This window comes from Lycium ferocissimum, chromosome 2, assembly GCF_029784015.1.
Source record: "Lycium ferocissimum isolate CSIRO_LF1 chromosome 2, AGI_CSIRO_Lferr_CH_V1, whole genome shotgun sequence".
NCBI lineage: Eukaryota > Viridiplantae > Streptophyta > Magnoliopsida > Solanales > Solanaceae > Lycium > Lycium ferocissimum.
The window spans coordinates 69,092,454-69,106,935 of record NC_081343.1 but is presented as its reverse complement, the minus strand read 5'-3'; positions in this window follow the sequence as shown (position 1 = coordinate 69,106,935).

The following is a 14,482-nucleotide window of genomic DNA, read 5'->3' as shown; positions in this document are numbered from 1 at the left end:
TGAGTATCGAGCTATGTCGGCAGCAAGTTCAGAAATTGTTTGGCTACAACGCCTATTATCTGAGCTCGATATTGCTTTTACAACTCCTATGGTGTTACATGCTGATAACACTAGTGCGATTGAAATAGCCACAAATCCGGTGCAACATGAAAACACAAAGCACATACAGGTGGACTGCCACTACATTCGGGAATTAGTCGTCGATCGGCTCATCACTCTACAATAATTTCTTCTCATGATCAGCTTGCCGATTTGTTTACAAAGGCAATGACACGCGCACGACATCACTATCTTATGTCCAAATGCCTACTGTGTGATCACCAGTATCAATTTGAGGGGGGAAGTTAGTCAATATTATGATTGTATAGTTATTACAATATATATTCCTTCCTAGAATAGAATAGGACTTTGATTGTATAGTTATTACAATATATATTCCTTCCTATAATAGGACTTTAACCCTACAGTTGTATAGCTATAAATATTCCTATGGTATTATTGAATAAGTACAGAAAACAGTTCTAAAAGTCTTGCGTTTCTTCTATCACATACTAGTTCTGGATACGTGCGTTGCACGTGTATTCCTTGCTAATTAATACAAATATCTTAAAATGGGATAAATAATTTTAGAAAGCGTGTGATCAGTTATAGCAACACATATACATATACGTATCAAAAAGTTGTTAGTTGTACAGAATTTCAACTAACATATGTTTCCGGAAGACTCCTAGTAGATAATTGTCAATTTCATGGCATATACCTACAAAAAATAGTAGTTATTTGTGATATATTTATTTGATAGTCACTGACATCAGAAAACTGAATTAATGTATATAAAATATAATTGCACGTAAATATACCTTTTGTCTAATCAAACTTTTGAGTCCTTTCATATGTAAACTTAACATAAAAATAATATTACTGCTGAATTGTATAAATATAACTCTATTACGAAATATAACAAAACAATCGCGTGTAAAATGTTGGTACTTTGGTATTTTAGGGTTTTTAAGTTTAAAAAGCCCTAAAAATGCTGTGCTTGAGCGGTCTTAACATCCTCATAGAATGGAGAATTTTGCCTATGATTATACCATATATAAAATAATAATAAATTCCCATATAATTAATGTAGGTTTAACACGACAATAGTTAAGAAGCAATTAGTATATTTTTTCCTAACGTGGCCAACTAGCTAGGCATATCATCACCATCTGCATAATTTCATACTGGAATAATTTTGCCCATACCTTCAACCGAACGACCCTTAAATGAAAGTTAGAATTTTATTAAGTAGTCCTCAAATGAACATCATAAGTCCTCAAATGAACATCATAAGAAGAAGAAAAAAGTTTAATTAATTTTGCAAAGTGTTCACAATACTTTGTGAGAAGTTTAGGTAAACAATTATAAGTACTTGAAAAAAAATCTGTGACATGTATTATATTCTCTGTACTTTTCCACCGCAAGTTCTCAACTTGCATGATATTAATGTTAAACGATTTGATAACCTTTTTTTACAAATCCTCAAAAGTATTGTGAGGTTTACTGAAAATTTTGTATCATGGGTTGAGCGCCGGCGGAAGGGGGAGCATGTTACTCTGCGACAAACAAGAAATATTGTACAATTATTTAATTGACCAAAATAAATCAAAGACTAATCTGTTATCAATTAGACTAATCAGCATTATGTTATTAGCTAGAAAATCACTAGTGAGCTTCTTGGAGGAGTACTTGTTTTGATAAGTGCAAAGTAGATTAAAGAAGTTGTGAAAAGAACCTTTATCGTACTACTAGATTAAAGAAGTTGACTTATTTGTCATGACTCATATATTTTGCCTCCAAAGTCCGAACTGATAAGCCATACTGATCATTGATCATCATAAAATATTTGTTCACACCCAGATCAATGTATGACACAGTATTTGTCTTTTACATAATCTTACTTAACATGATTAATCATATACATATATTTCCACCTCAATTTATAATTATCATACTATATTAATTTTGTTGTTGTTACGGACAATGAGGATTCGAGCAATTATGAAAAAGAAGAATAAACAATTTTAACGTGGAAATCCTCAAGGGAAAGAAAACCACAATCATCACCACTCTTGTTATTCAATGAAAGATGTATTAACAAGGATACATAATTATGAAAGAAAGACATGTATATATAGCCATGGGAATACTGGGTGCCGTGCATGAAGAGATTTAAACAAATTAATAGGAAAACAAAAAGACTTCATCTAAAAGAGATAAATAGTACTCCCTCCATTCTAGTACTTTAGGATTTTAAGAAGAAATTGATCTTCTTCTTCCAAAATGACCCTTATTTAAATAATCAAAAATCATTAAGCTTTTATTTTTCTAGGCATTTAATTAGAGGTAAGTTAGTAAAAGTACTCCTAATTTTCTAGGAGTGAGCACTTTCTTAAAGGGTGTGCATAAGCCTAAAAAGTCACTTATTATGCAATGGAGGGAGTAGTACTAATAATTACTAAGAGAGACATAAATGGAGTATGAAAACTGAAATTGAGAATTGAAAAGGTCGGGTTGAACATGGTGGATAGATGAAACAGTGGCCTAAGTTTAATGTGTCATAAAAAGAGATCTAAATAATTAAAATATTAAATAGGATAACAAAGAGACTCTAGAAAAGAGATTATCAGTGATAAGTGATAACTAAGAAATAGATAAATAGAGTATTTTTTAACTTTTTGCCAATTATTTAAGTGAAAAGTAATGGAAAAAAGTTTTAAACTTAAGGTGAGGTTCCACATTCCCTTCTTTATAACCAGAATTATTGCATCTCTACATGTTCACAATGGTAGTAATTGATCATTCATTGGATTTCATCAATTAAGCCAAATTTTAAGCAACAAAATTTAATACGGAGTATTTAATAAGAGGTTATATTGGTCAATCAACTTTTGAAAGGTATTATCGTAATTCAACTATGATGCTTCCCACTTTTAATATAATATGATTATACCATGTATAAAATAATAATAAATTCCCATATAATTAATGTAGGTTTATTTAGTATTGCTACCAAACACGACAATAGTTAAGAAGCAATTAGTATATTTTTTCCTAACGTGACCAACTAGCTAGGCATATCATCATCTGCTTAATTTCATACTGGAATAATTTTGCCCATACCTTCAACCGAACGATCCTTAAATGAAAGTTAGAATTTTATTAAGTAGTCCTCAAATGAACATCATAAGAAGAAGAAAAAAATTTAATTAATTTTGCAAAGTGTTCACAATACTTTGTGAGAAGTTTAGGTAAACAATTATAAGTACTTGAACAAAAATTCTGTGACATGTATTATGATTCCCTGTACTTTTCCACCGCAAGTTCTCAACTTGCATGATATTAATGTTAAACGATTTGATAACCTTTTTTTACAAAATCCTCAAAAATATTGTGAGGTTTACTGAAAATTTTGTATCATGGGTTGAGCGCCGGCGGAAGGGGGAGCATATTACTCTGCGACAAACAAGAAATATTGTACAGTTGTTTAATTGACCAAAATAAATCAAAGACTATGATCTGTTATCAATTAGACGAATCAGCATTACGTTTACCTAAAAAATCACCAGTGAGCTTGTTGGAACATCCTAAAAGCATGATATTTGTTTTGATAAGTGCAAAGTAGATTAAAGAAGTTGTGAAAAGAACCTTTATCGTACTTCTAGATTAAAGAAGTTGACTCATTTGTCGTGACTCATTTTGCCTCCAAAGTCCGAACTGATAAGCCATACTGATCATTGATCATCATGAAATATTTGTTCACACTCAGATCAATGTATGACACAGTATTTGTCCTATACATACCTTTACTTAACATGGTCAATCATATACATATATTTCCACCTCAATTTATAACTATCATACTATATTAATTTTGTTGTTGTTACGGACAATGAGGATTCGAGCAATTATGAAAAAGAAGAACAAACAATTTTAACATGGAAATCCTCAGGAAGAAAAACCAATCGCATCACTCTTATTCAAAGAAAACCACAATCGTCACCACTCTTGTTATTCAATGAAAGATTTATTAACAAGGATACATAATTATGAAAGAAAGACATGTATATATAGCCTGCGAAAGATCCTAAATCTAGTCTAAATAGGATGTCCCCTGCAACCCCTGCGGTCGATCCAAGAAATTGGTCCTTACATCAGTCCTACAAACATAACAGTTGTAAACACTAAACACTAAAACATAACGGTGTATAGTAAATTTTCTGAACAATATTATTTGTTCGAAAAACAAAATGGCTCTATTACTTACTGTTTACTTGTAGATCGATCGCAACAAAAAATAATTGTGATATGGCGGTTGAAAATTTGGTTTAGCAGTAAAAAAGTTTAGCTGCGGTTTGGACTGCCGCTAATAAAGCCATCATTGAAGTATTTTGCGGTAACTTTTCGTGATTGCTGGAAAACCACTACAATTAGTTCATTTAATTTATTTATACCTTGTTTGGCCAAGCTTCTATCAATTTATTTTGAAAAATGTTTTTCAAACAAGTACTTTTGATGAGAAGCAGTTTGTGTTTAGCCAATTAATTAAAAAGCACATTTGAGCAGCAATTAGTATTTGGCCTAGTGGTTAAAAACTGTTTATTTTGAAAATAGCTTTTCAAAAAAGTACTTTTAATGAGAAGTATTTTATGTTTGGCTATTCATTTGAAAAGTACTTTTGACTGCATATTGTGTTTGGCTAATCTTCTTTAAAAAAAAAAGCTTTTGAGTGTCAAATTACGAAAAAGGACAAGTATCAATAAACGTTTATTATCAAGATTATTTTATAGAGAGAAATTATTTTAAATATCAATTATGAAAGACTTTTGTTAAGTTTTACATTTAACTAATTAAAATTTAAAATTATATATTAAATTTTTTAATTAATATATACATAAATAAATAAATAAAATATTAAACAATGATATAATATCAACACGATGATTTAAATATACTCAAAAACTACAACCAAAATAAAATTCAACACAAAAATAAGTAGAATCCTTCGTACATCACGAAGATCCTCAATTATTTCATTCCTAATGGATTAATGAGGGATATACTTGGTAAATATGTATTTGTGGTAGGGATATTTTTGTCTTGAAGAAAATTAATTTCTGCTTCTGCTTTTTTCAAGAAGCAGAAATTTTCTACTTCTCCCTAACCGCAGAAAAATTTCTTCTACTTCTACTTAAAAGCAGTTTAACTAGCATATTTGGCCAAACTTATTTTTGTCCAAAAGTACTTATTTTTTTCAATAAATGCTTATTTTTTAAAAAGTGAGGTGTTTGACTAAACTTTTGGGAGAAAATAAATGCTTCTGGGGAGTAGTAGAAGCCATTTCACAAGCTAAAAAAAATAGCTTTCGCCTGAAAGCACTTTTGAAAAAAATACACTTAGAAGCACTTTTTGAAAAGTACTTTTGAAAAAAATATTTTTTAAAATAAACTAATTTTAGAAGCTTGACTAAACAGGCTAGCCAAACACCTCAAGTATCCAAGAAAAGTGTTTTTTTCTCAAAAAAATGCGCTTTTGACCTCAAAACCGCTAGGCCAAACAGGCTCTTATTTTCTCCCAAAAAAAATTGGTGAAACACCTTACTTTTTTTTTAAAATAAGTACTTTTAAAAAAAAAAAAAAAAAAAAAACTTTTGCATTTCAAAAATTTGGCCAAACAGGGCTATTATCGTTAATGCGGTTTCAACCCCGCTTTAAGCAAACAAAATAAAATTATTGTCAAATTTTTCATTTTTTCTTAAATACATTTCATAATCCTAGTGTCCCGATGGTCCCACGCTAGGACAAGGCTAAGCCACCAAATTCATGCCCTTCAATGATCATCTCTGGTTGCAACCCCATGCTGGGCGTGGAATTACAAGAACCCATTTACATGTATTCCTCGGCATTTTTTTGCTGCCTGGTTACTTATAAATAGTTAATTTCTGTTCAAAGACATTTCACTTTCAATAGTGTTCACTAATCTTCCTTCCTCCTGTCTTTTTCATCAGCAAACTTAATTCGCATAAATATGTTGTCTGGCAATTAATTTGAGAACTAATCTACAAGACCTATTTTTGTTTATTTCTCATTAGGATTTAATTAATTAATGTAAAGTCTTATGTTTAATGATGAGTACTTGCCCTCAGCATTTTAGAATTTATGATCAGACTCCACTCACTTACTTACCACCGAGTCAAAATTTCTAATTCTTTATTCAAGATTCAAGAGGTCTTTTTGCCCTCTTCTCCTCAAGTTTCCCCCAAATACTTCGTGGCCAAGGTACTGGAAATCATAACGTGCATATAATGACAATTTTTTAATTCTAAATTTATATGAGATCCCAAAGATATGTATGACTAAATTCAATTTAGGATTTAAATAATGAGATATATGAGGAAAAAAACGGACAGAGAATCAAATCAAACCAAGTGTTGGATACGTATGACTTCGGGCTAGGAAACCGAGGTCGATATCCTTTCGTTACAAGCTATCACGAGGTACAAATAAAATGAAACTCAAGAACAGATGGGAACTGATTCAATAAATTCTTATGATTGTTGATATGAACTATTTCTCTCCTTATTGTTGCCAACCTCTTTCATGAATGAAGACCTCCTCTTTATATAGTAGAGGAGTTTCAAACCTAGTACAACTCTAAATAAAGCAAGTAAATCTGGTGACAGCTGCATCGCCGGGATCGACGCCGAAATATCCGGGTGAGGGCGGATATTTCGGTCTTCTGTTAATGGCAGTCAATCACCCTTCCTTTATCGCCTCGTACTGCCGAGCTCGAGACCCCGTTCCGGTGAGGTGGTCGTGTTGCACCCGAGCATAACCATGACAACGGAAAACCGAGCGTGCTTGTGTCCTCGATTTTACCCGTATACAGATAGTCCCCCCATTTCCCGTGGTGCATTTACTGACGGCGGGAAATGGAACCTTTAAGTCAAATCTCACTCTGCCCGATGCTGGGTCATTATTACCCAGCCGCCAAATCTTTTTGGGGAATCCTCCTTGAATCAGAACTCTTGATACGCTACAGGATCTCTTAAATCTCCTTCTATATAAAGCCCATGCCTTCTTTCTTTCCCATGCATCCTCACTTCTCCAAATCTCACTTTGTTCCTCCTCTAAACCTACTGATATTCCTGCATTGAATCCCACAATACTCCTCGGATTTTCAATCTTCGTATTCCAGTGGTGAAGATACGTATTGTTAAGGAGAACCTTCCACGATCATGGCTTACGTACCATTACTGACTCAGGGTGAAGACCAGTCTTCATTCATGCCATCGGCTGGAACCGAAGGTCCTGATAGGGAGTTAGAATCTATTGCTGCGGGCATTGTCCCGTCGGGTTTTAGTTACACGAATGACTGTAAAGTTCTTCACCATCTTGACCCGGTGGAGGATTTCGAATCTCTTATCGATAATAGCGCCATTACCATGGTTAGGGAAGATTGCCGTCTAGGCGCGGACGTTGACCTTCTCCCCGTTGGGGAGGGTGTGAAAATAACTCATCATGTTCCTGGCTATTCGTTGTTGTACACGTATCCCTTTGCCATAGGGTTCGTCCTCCCCGTTCATAGAATAATCGAGGACTTCTGCCGTCGATATCGGGTATGTATCGGGCAGATCGCCCCACAAATTTGGAGGCTCGTGTTCTGTATTGAGAAGTTGGCCAACGCGGCCGGAGTGGCTTTTACCCTCGATCACTTGCTTCATTTATATATACCTCGGGTGATCCGAGGGGGAATTGTTCAGTTGATTCCCAGGGGAAGCCGAAGCCTCATTGACCCTGAAGACGATTATGATCGAGGGTGGCTAAATCGGTTTGTGATGGTACGCACGGTTCAACTGCACCGCCCCTCGCCTGTCGATTTTCCCGAAGTGTGGAACCCTTCACCGAACCCAATTGAGCCCATGCTCGAAGCTGCTATCTTTGAGTGGGTGATTGCCCTTCTCAGGGCTTCTCGTAGCCTAGGGCGCTCTTGGAGAAGAATGGCACCCGAAGGGTGGAAAGGCAAGGACCACGGTAACTTCTTAACCTGAATGTTTCGATCTTTATTTCTCTGCATCATATCTTAACTCAATATCTTTGGTTTCCAGGACTTCGGTCGAGGAGGGCTCCCAAGGAGAGATCGGTAACCGAGGATGTAGCTCGGGGAAGGAGAACACATGCTCCACCGAGGCCGCCCAGGCGCAGGGAGGCCGGCAGTTTTCCCATTGTGCATTCGGGGGTTGGATCTCGAGTCCGAACTCGCCATATTATGGGGACTCGCCGGGAGATGCCTTTGGGTGAAAGCACACCAGTGATTGTACTTGATGAGGAAGATCTGCCGGAACCGGATATCCCCGGGTCGTCTGCCTCCGGTGCAAGTCATGGGGACAGCTAATCGGTATCATCCGTCACTGCCGCATCCCGTGACTATATTCGGAGATCTCATCCTCCGACTTGTTAGTTCGAGCCAGGATGTGGCTGCTTTACTTTTGTTTTCCAATTACCGGTCGTAGAGTAGGGTTTCTTTTTTTTTTTTTTTTTTTTTTTATGTACCGATGTACCCGGCACAGTCGGGGTTTTATGAAATGGGAAAAGATCTTTAATGGAATCTTGCAACTGGTTGTTATTGGACTTTATCGAGCATTCCCCGTGTGATGTTTTGTACCCAAACTTTTAGCATATGCCTTTGTTGTATTCTATCAATAATTGTTTATTCCATACTTCGAATGAACCCGGCGTGTCTTGCTTCTGGTTTGAATTTCATAGTTCATAAACATTCATCCCATAACCGAGTATCCGGTTAGTAAACTCGGCCAAGACCGGTTCGAAACAACACCTTTTGCGAGATATTTGCAAGCTTTTACCTGATCATGGAGGGATTTGTACGAGGTGCCGACCTAGGTCTCTTCGGAAGGTCGATCTGTTCGATCACGACCTGTTGGTTGAGCGGACCCCCCCCCCCCCCCCTTGCTTCTCTCGTACGCTTCCCATGATCAGATAGGATCAAGGTCCCATCCGTCACATCCGTCTGACACCGACACGTGTCGGAACCCCGTTGGCTTTGAAAGCGGTTGCAGAAGATTAACCGTCTCGGTCCCACTCTATAAAAGCGAGTTTCCTCCTTCTTTTTTCACTTTTCGATTTTTACCAAAGGAAATTTTTACCTTCGTGTGCTCTGAACTCTTTGATCTTCATATCTTCAAACCTTCAAACCTTCATACCTTCATATCTTCATCCCTTCTTCTTAATTGCCGTTCCAATCTTCAAACCTTCATTTTAGACATTTTTATCTTCACACTTTCAAAATGACGAGCAAATCTTCAAAGGCTAAGGCCGGTGAGACATCCTCGGCTCCTAAACCTGAGCCGCTGCTGTCTGACTTCGTTCCTCAAGACTACTCGACAGTTCGAGACTTCAAAGTTGAGAAACCTTCTCAGCAGGGGGATCGAGGTGTCGAAATATCCGCCTATCTGTGCACGATACCCCCGAATAAACTCGAACAAGTCAAGGAAGATTGTGGGTGGAAAGGGAAGGAGGTCGTTATTCCCGACCAAGATGAATCCATAACGACCCACGTAGATGGGTACTTGAGTGTTTATACCTACCCTTTCACCTTCACCACACTCGACCCTGTGGTGGTCGATTTCTGCAGGTGGTACGAGATCACCCTCGGCCAAATTCATCCGTCATTTTGGAGGATCGTTGTGCTCCTCCGCTATTTCGCTACAAACGCGAATATCCCGTTCACGGTGCCACACCTTCTCCGCCTGTACAGCCCCCGTGTCTTCAGAGGGGGAATGATAAAACTTTCCAAACGAGCCGCAAAAGCGCCCTTCTCCGGTTTAGACGAAGATAGGGATCGAGGCTGGCAAGGCAGGTATGTCCGAATCAGGACAGCGGACCTGATCCCCGTTGACAAATTACCGTTTCCCGAGAAATGGAACCCAAAACGTAAGTAAATTTACATCGATGTGGTTCGGCCGCGTGCCCGTACCGATTCTAAACTTTTTATTTGTTCGTGTGTATGCAGCGCTGATCCGAACCCTTAGTGCGGTTCCCAACCTCGACCAATGGATTGGAAAAATATGCTCCCAACTGACTTACGCCGAACGCAACTGGAGGCGTTTATCCCGGTCCCGTTGGGAGGCCGGGACCCATGGTAAGCCTTCTCCTTAGAGTGTCGTCCTTTCTGCCCTGTGCAGTACGCCACATTAGTTAAATAACGACTGTTCTTCCCTTTGCTTCACAGGCTTGTCAAAGGCCACCAGAATTCGAGGCCAGGAAACTGCCGAGGCCTCAGCTGACGAGCAGGATATCGAAGCTCCTGGTCAGGGAGATCTGATTGTAAGGAGGAAAAGAAAATCCTCCGAATCATTTCAAGCCCCGTCCCAGGCTAAGAAAAGATCGAGGGATGTCACTCGAGAGGCCTCATCAGAAGATATCTCGGCCCGTGCTCTGGATGCTGAGGTCGTTGGTCAATTATTGGACCATTCAGACGACGATGATCAGGTTTGGGGTGGGCATCGTCTTATTGACGAGCTCCTCGAGCATGATTTACCTGGTTCTGCTGCAGTTACTCCACCGTTGGTGGAAAGTTCAAGTCGAATCCCGAGTGATATCTCGAAGTCGACCGATGTCGGGATCTCCGGGTCGAAAGTTGGGGTCTCTGACCATACTTCTGCCCGAAGTGCTGAAAAATTGCCAGCCGCAGCTGCTGGATCGAGGGCAACTTCCTCGGTATCAGGCTCTAAGGTACCTACTATCCCGCCTTTGTACGGTATTGGCTCCGTCCTCCCGATACAAGCTGTGGCCTCATCTGAAACGATAATTTGCATACAGGATTCTCCGCCGCCATTGGTGGACATTCCTGCCGATGATGAAAAAGCCAAAGGCGGGGTGACCGAGCGAAGGGCGGCCGGTCATGGAGATTATGAAATACCCGCTCCGGGCATGTCGGGTTTCGAGCATTTGCCCATCCCTGTAGCGGAGCGTTTCGGGGTTAACTCTGGCCCCAGATTGGAGAAATCGTTTCCTGCCCCTAGTGTCGACCCGAGTCGGAAGAGGCTAATTACCTTTAAGGTGCCGGCCGACATGAACATGTTATCGGGTCCTGTTGGGGTATCCAGCTATCTGTATCCTTTGGTGTCCCAAGAGGACCGTCAGAAAATGGCCGAGGTTGGCGAATCGTGCCTGTTCAACGAGGCTCAGCACGCATTGAATCGGGTAAATCTCGTCCTTGAATTCTTTTTACTCAGCTTTTAATTTCATGCCTCATTTTAATACCCGTTCCCTTTTCCCTTATAGGCCTCCGTGCTTCACCATGCGAGCTTCCACCGGCTTAGGCACGAAGTGGATCGACTCAAGGAGGAACTCGAAATTAAGAGTCAGGAGGTGGACGAGCTCATGGCCTTATATGAAAAGAAATTGGAATATATCTCGTCTCTCCCTGATCTCTCCCTCCTTAAATCGGATCTAGCAGCGGCTCGGAGCGAAGCTGCCGAAGCCAAACGGGAACGTGACCAGTTGGCAGAGAAGGTAAAGGCTTTCGAAATTTACAATAAGTCTTTAATAGCCGATGCTAATGCCCTCGCTTCTCAGGCCCGAGCTTATGTCAGCCAGATCGATCAACTTCGGGCGGAGCTCGATGGGATCAAACCCGAGCTTGATTCCCTCCACGAAACAACCGTCGGTGCTGTGGCCGAGCGTGATATTCTCCGGGAGCAACTTCGGTCGTCGGAGGAACAAATGAACAGCCTTAGCGCATCACTTGCTGCGGCCGAAGTGGAAAGGGATCAATTGAGCCAGGTCATCACCGATTTGCAAGCTGAGCATGGAAAGGCTCTCGATCAGCTCTCGGGTTATGATGACATGCTCGAGCAGTACAAGGCCGATGTGACTGCCGCCGAAAAGGCCAGTGATCTTAGAGCTGAGTACGAGCGATGTTTGTCCCGAAGGAGGACCCTCGAGGAAGTTCAAGCCACTGGTGTGGACTTATCAAGTTTGATCGAGGAAGCAAAAAAGCTTGAAGCAGAAGCAAAGGCTGCGTTCGACCCCGAGGATTCGGATATTGACCCCGAGTCGGCCGATGAAGAGGCCGAGGAGTCGGATGAAGAATAGTTTGGGGGCCTCGCGCCCCCTCTTTTGTTTTTGAATACTTGTTTTGAGGCCACTGTCTGGGCCTTTGTAAATCTTGCTTTATATATGAATGAATCGAAATTTGTGTTTGATTTTGCAAGGTATTTTCACGTTTCATTGTTTGCTTGGTTTATGTCTTCGTTATAATTTGCCATATTGCGGCCAAGATAAAATTCGAATGGTAACGGCCCACGATCGGGCTTTGGTTCGTGCTGTCGTTAGTCGCTGCTTTATTCATAATTTGCGAGACAGCTCCGATTGTGATAATTTCGCGTTTTTAGACCGTGGTCTTTGACCGTTTCGGGTCGCAGCTTTCGAGCCTGCATTTGTTTTTTAGACCGTGGTCTTTAACTGTTTATGCCATAGTTTAGACCGTAGTCTTTAATTATTTTTGGTATTTGGCAACATCGGATCCTTTTGATCGAAATAAGTTTTTTATTGAAAAAAATCGGCTAGGGATGCATTCGTAATTGTTGCCGTGGCAAGAACAAACTAAGTGGACACGATTCAATCGATCGTTTGGTCCTTACATCTGATCCTATTGTTCAAGCCTTGGCTTTTACATAGTTTTGACTTAACTCATGGTATAGTAGTCCCCTAGTATTCGAGTTCGAAGTATGAGGGCTCGGGTACTACTTGATCGGAATATGCAATCCCCGATTTCGATCTCTGATCTATGCTCTACATTCGTAGCACGCTGTTCGGCGCTGCCTCATTAAAAACCTTGCCGAAAACCCACTTCGGGACAAAACGGTCGAAGGGAAAAAGAGTGCAGCACGTGCTTTCAGTCCTAAGTCTATGACTTCCGAGTAGCCGGTATGCCGTTTTCGCTATCCCTCGGGCTGCATCCCTGCATGGTTAGGTCGAATAAAAGAATAAAAAGAAAGTTATTCATACCTTTAACAATAATATCGCTTCAGGTGTGCCACATTCCAGTTGTTTTTCAGCCGGTGTCCGTCTTCATTTTCGAGCTGATAAGAACCTTTCCCGGTTATTCCAGTTACTCGGTATGGACCTTCCCAATTCGGGGCTAATTTCCCTTCGTGAGGGTTCTTCGTATGAAGTGTGACCTTCCTCAGTACCAAGTCCCCAATTTGAAAATGTCTGAGGTTTGTCCTCCGGTTATAATACCTTTGCATCCTTTGTTTTTGTGCGGCTATCCGGATATGTGCAGCTTCCCTTCTTTCATCCACGAGATCCAAATTGACGGTCATTGCTTCATGGTTCGAGTTCTCAGTGGCATAACGGAATCTCAGGCTCGGCTCACCAACTTCAACGGGTATCAGGGCCTCGGCTCCATATACAAGGGAGAATGGAGTCTCCCCGGTGCTTGATCTTACCGTTGTGCGGTAGGCCCATAAAACCTCGGGCAGAACCTCCTTCCATCGGTGCTTGGAACCGGCCAGTCTCTTCTTTAAATTCTGCAATATGATTTTATTGGTAGACTCGGCCTGGCCATTCGCGCTTGGATGGTACGGGGTTGATAAGATCTTCTTAATTTTGTATTCTTCAAAAAACTTGCTGACCTTGCTACCTACGAACTGCTTCCCGTTATCACACGCGATCTCCGCTGGTACCCCGAATCGACAGATTATATGATCGTAAATGAAATCAATGACCTCTTTTTCCCTGACTTTCTCGAGTGCCTGTGCTTCGACCCACTTAGAGAAATAATCAGTCATAAGTAAGATAAATTGCGTCTTACCTGGAGCCCATGGCAAAGGTCCCACTATATCCATGCCCCATTTCATGAATGGCCATGGGGAGAGGACCGGGTGAAGCTCCTCCCCGGGTTGATGTATGGACGGAGCGTGCCTTTGGCATTCGTTACATTTTTGAACGAAGGTTTTGGCGTCTCCCTCCATCTCGTTCCAGTAGTATCCTGCTCTGATCAATTTGCGGACCAATGAATCGGCTCCCGAGTGGTTTCCACAAGTGCCCTCGTGAACTTCCCTCAGAACGTAGTCGGTTTCCCCTGGTCCTAGGCATCTCGCCAAGGGGCCGTGGAATGATCTTCGGTACAACTGGCCATCGACCAAACAAAATCTAGCTGCCTTGGTTCGGAGGGCTCTTGATTCCTTGGCATCCGATGGTAGCTTCCCTGTTTGGAGATAGTCTATGTATTTGTTCCTCCAATCCCAAGTGAGGCTAGTCGAGTTTATCTCGGCATGGCCGGTCTCTATGACTGATTTTGTTAACTGTACCACAGCTCCGGAGGCGAACCCTTCCGATTCGACCGAAGACCCCAGATTTGCCAGGGCGTCCGCTTCATTATTTTGATCACGGGGTACGTGCTCCAAAGTCCA